This window comes from Portunus trituberculatus, chromosome 17 (assembly GCF_017591435.1).
Source record: "Portunus trituberculatus isolate SZX2019 chromosome 17, ASM1759143v1, whole genome shotgun sequence".
Lineage (NCBI taxonomy): Eukaryota > Metazoa > Arthropoda > Malacostraca > Decapoda > Portunidae > Portunus > Portunus trituberculatus.
The window spans coordinates 30,747,525-30,752,524 of record NC_059271.1 but is presented as its reverse complement, the minus strand read 5'-3'; the positions used below and the strand labels follow the sequence as shown (position 1 = coordinate 30,752,524).

Here is a 5,000-nt window from a genome sequence, read left to right as displayed (position 1 = left end):
GTGTCAGTGTGTGCGTATTCCTGAGTAAGCGAATTGTTACGTACCTTTCCCTCTGACATTTCTGGCTGGTGTCCACGTTGTCTGGCCGAGCGTGGAACCGAGACATGAGCTAGTCTGCCTTGGCTCCAGCGCTTGTCCTGCAGTCACTCCGAGATACAATATGCTTAGTGCACTACATCTCCTTCACCCCGCACATGACTTGCATCTCTCTCTCTCTCTCTCTCTCTCTCTCTCTCTCTCTCTCTCTCTCTCTCTCTCTCTCTCTCTCTCTCTCTCTCTCTCTCTCTCTCTCTCTCTCTCTCTCTCTCTCTCTCTCTCTCTCTCTCTCTCTCTCATAAAATCATACATATTTACTGCATTTTTTATTGCACTTCATAATCTCATAAGTAATTTCCGCCGTCAGTTGAAAAAGAACACTGCTTGGATACGGTGTCTTCAAAGTAGAGACTTATTTTCCAGTTGCCACGCAAAGTTTCCCAGCATGTTTGTCTCCGCCTGAAAGTATTGAAGGGTAGGACATAATGTTCCAAGCCATGGAATCCCCGCGATGAGAGGCGGCTCTCCTCTGATCCAGGCTGTGCATTTACCTGAGATCTTTACCGCGGCGACATGCATTGATGCAAAGAAACACCCTCCGTGAATTCTGGAAGAGTGGCAAGAGAAGGATCATGACTTTTATTCAGAGAGAGAGAGAGAGAGAGAGATGTGAGTGACAAGTTCAAGGCGGGAAGCAGTGCGAGGATTGCATAAGAAAGAAATGCATGCAAGACGTGAAGCAGAATGTTCGGAACGGATCACCGACATTCAAGGGTTCAGTTTCAGGTTCCTTGAAGAAGAAAACGATAAAGAAAATACAAGCAAGACACAGAGGAGCTTAATAAAAACATGGCGAGTAGTGTAATTATGAGAGTTAAGTTGAAGGGATACAAGTTAAAAGTAATTATATTGTGTTAGTCAGAAATAAGACGATGGTGAGGCAAGAGAATAGTCTAACTGAGAAACACAAACGAAATTCAGTTATAAAAAGCCAAGTTCATCGTTATTTATTGCTTGTAATATTGTTTAGCTCAGTTAAGACTGTTTGAATGCTAAAATTTTATGAACTTTACCGTTAGCTAAAATCAATAATCAGTGAAACTTTATAATATTACACCATCTTATATACAGAGCATAGATAGATTATAACTGTGCTGGGTGTTAGCGTGTCATACTTCACATCAAAATACAACAAGAAAAATTAGATGAAATACAAAAAGTTGATGAAGTTTTCACCAAAAGGAGGATCTTAATTAATCCAAGCCCTAGTGAGCTGTGGACGAAGGAGGCTCCATTGCACGCCGCTATAAACACCCATTACTGTGACACCCCTCCCCCGCCACCGCCCTCCCCGCCTCATTGGCCCTTGCTCTTGTTTGCTGTCCCTCCCCGGAAATTGGAAAACTTCTAAAGCGGCGTCTGAGGAGGAGCAGATCACTTCCACATTAAGACGAGCGTCGTGGAGTCTGCTTTACGGGGTCTCCTGCCGCCTAATTGTGCAAGTTCCCACCCACAAGTCTGGGTCACCTCGCCGCAGGAACATGGCGCTGATAATGAACCAGTGAGGATTTGCATTTAGATATGAAATGATAAGGAGTGTGTTGCTTTTGCTTTCCTTCATATTTTTTTTTTTTCTAATAGACAGAACTATTTAAATATTTATTCTATCAATAATTGTGACTATGTTCACGTTTTTTTTTTTTTTTTGTATATGTATAGTAATGTATATTACGTGCATAACATAAACTTAGACATATTTTATCACATTTTGTTGATTTTATGGTTTTTCCGAACTTCAAGGCACTGACAGTCAACGAGCAACAGGCACATTAGCCCTATAGCTTCTGTGGCACCTTAATGTGAATGGAAAATGTAATACTGAATGGTTCAGTATTACAATCTCCTGTCTTTGATTTTAGCGGTAGGTTCTCCAGGGTGTTATGTTCATAATAATAAAAATTACACCCACTAAGTAAGCTCAACTTCCCATAACATTCAGTGGTATATACACTTAAAACTCACATTTAATTATTCTATCCCAAGCAACAGTGAACCTTCTAAATATCACCATAAGTTGAAACCTCTTCTTTTCCTGTGATGCGATTGGTGTCCGTTTGGTGCAAAAACTATTTGATTAGTGGTCGTAGCCTTCAAAGGGATGGCGAGGGTATCCACTCACTCACTCAGGCGCTTCGTCACGTTCTTGTATTTCACAGACACAGGAGAAGAGCGGGAATGAGTCGTGTTTACTTGTTTGACGACACGCCCACCTCGCTGCAGAGACTGTGTGTGCTTTGTAGGATTTTTGTCAGGCGTATTTGTTTGACTTTAAAGGTCACGTGTGTTGTGTCTTTAGTTTTACGTCAGAATTATTTATTCATTGAAAACATAGTTGGAATATTTTATTTGTAAACGATTGTAGGTAACCACAAGAATTATTACTATTGTTGCTATCATTGATATGCTATACTACTATTACTATTATTACTACTACTACAACTAGCTGCAGTAGCACCACCATTACCATTAAAAGTAGTAGTAGTAGTAGTAGTAGTAGTAGTAGTAGTAGTAGTAGTAGTAGAAGTAGAAATAGAAGAAGTAGTAGCAGTAGTAGTACTAGTAATAGTACTGGTAGTAGTAGTAGTAGTAGTAGTAGTAGTAGTAGTAGTAGTAGTAGTAGTAGTTTTATTATTATTATTAGTAGTAGTAGTAGTAGCAGTAGTAGTAGTGATGACGAAGGAGAATAATGACAAAAATAAGTAAAGATATGAAAGTAACGAGTCATTTAGCTTCATCGTCCACTACGTACAATCAAGTTATGCTCCACTGTCAGTTAAGACTCGGTTATCCTCTCACGTAGGACTCCAGCAAGGTAGCGAGTGGGGTCACATGTTGCAGCATACAAATACCACTGGAGTACCCCTGTCCGTTCAACTGATCCACTTGCGTGAAGTTGCAATCAAAGGCGGAGTGAACTGCTAACAAACTTTGAAGCATTTCAGTGACAAGCGGAAAATGGACAGGATTGAGTGGAGTTTAGATCTCAGGACCAGGCATCCATTTAGAGCCACATCTGTGAAAGACGTTACAGTGTGGCATCCCTTTTGTTGGAATATTATGTTGAACCTTTCACTGACCACCATGTCCTCAAAGTTAGAAAGATATCCTGTCGCAACTTTTGTTACTACTACTATTACTGCCACTACTAATAATACTACCAGTTTTACTACTATTACTGCTAATAAAACTACTACTGCTACTACTACTACTACTACTACTACTACTACTACTACTACTACTACTACTACTACTACTACTACTACGGCTGTTACTACCACTGCTACTACTGCTAGCAGTGATAGTATTATTAGTGGTAGTAATAATGATAAAAATGAATTACATATATATATATATATATATATATATATATATATATATATATATATATATATATATATATATATTTATTTATTTATTTATTTATATTTATATAGACACACACAACATAGAAAGAATAGCTAAGAAAAGAGAATGAAAACAATGCAATAATGGAACCGTCGAAGATGAAAGAGTAAAGAGAAAAGAAATGAAAGGGAGAAAAAAAGAGAGGGTATTTAGTCTTAACGAACCTCAAGAATGAAAAATAAACATCAAAAACGAAAATGTCCCAAGAGCAAGTGAAGAAAGGAAGAGAGGAAAGTCAAAGAAAATGAGAAAATATCCGCCTGGCACGGATAATAATGGAGAGAGAGGAAATTAGGACATTCATGAGAGAGAGAGAGAGAGAGAGAGAGAGAGAGAGAGAGAGAGAGTGAGGAAGGATTAACTTTTGAAACATAAAAACATAAAGGAATACTTTTGTTCTCGTATACACGTATTTAGTGTCTAGCGGTTGGCTGCAATGTTATGGTAGTCACAAAGTTGCCAAGACGAGATCACTTTAGAGGGAACTTGTGGTGTGCGTAATAATCTTCGTGGAACAGAAGACTTGCTTGTTATTTCATGCTTGTATTAGATAACTTTTAGCCATTTTTTATCGATACGTTGAAAGAATATTACTTGAATATTATACTTTAAGGTGATGCACTACAATATGATTGATTCTTTTAAATTATATAAAGAAATGTCTGGAAGATTTAGTGTGGACATTATTATTCAAGGTATTTCATTGTGATGGATCAGGTGTTTTCTCATCTTAGTATTGAAACTGCAAGGGAAACCAGTCTGATTGATGTTGTTGTTGTTGTTGTATTCATTTTCGCGTATCTAAAGACGTGTCCACCTCATATCAAAGTAGCCATCATGAAACAGATTGAAGTCTGTTGTTCAGTTGTTGTATCGCTTTGTAACTAAATCATCCTTTACTTAACATGTGAAAATTAAAAAGTACCTGGACTGTTTTCTTAATTGTTGTCTAGCAAAGGGTTCTATTTGGTCTTCTTTTTCGTTATAAATGACGGTTTGGACGCTGCGTTCCTAGTTACCTGCCCAACAGAGCAATAATTTCATGGATATGTCTTGATTATAAAACACGATTAGGAAGTTGTTTTCTTCATCTACTGTCCAACAACCTATCACATTACACCGCTGTATCAAATTTCGATTATTTTTTTCTTGTTAATGACACAACAACCTTGTCCCTGTGAGCTTTGTCGTGTCGTGAAAAACCGTAAACCTGTGACCAACAAACAACACCGTACTTACCAGACAGGGTGGCTGCTGGGTGCGTGTGAGGATGGACCTGGTCTGCCGTGCGAGTCTATCGCCTTACCTGCAAGAGGAATCGACAGTCAATAGGTTGATCCTCCTACATGCTCCCTCATCACACAGAACATGATAAGCCCTACAAAGGTTAAAACTACATGTGACTGGCAGCATTCTACATAAGATTCTACATTTTCTTTGTGAAAATATGTATATTGAGACAACTTATTATTATTATTATTATTATCGTTACAGTATTA

The 5,000-nt window shown here is 38.3% G+C and overlaps 1 protein-coding gene across 1 annotated transcript in view; it reads right to left on the bottom strand.

The window, feature by feature from the left end:
* The window catches only part of LOC123505141 (small conductance calcium-activated potassium channel protein-like), a 746,606-nt gene that overhangs the window by 470,772 nt on the left and 270,834 nt on the right, over positions 1-5,000 (bottom strand).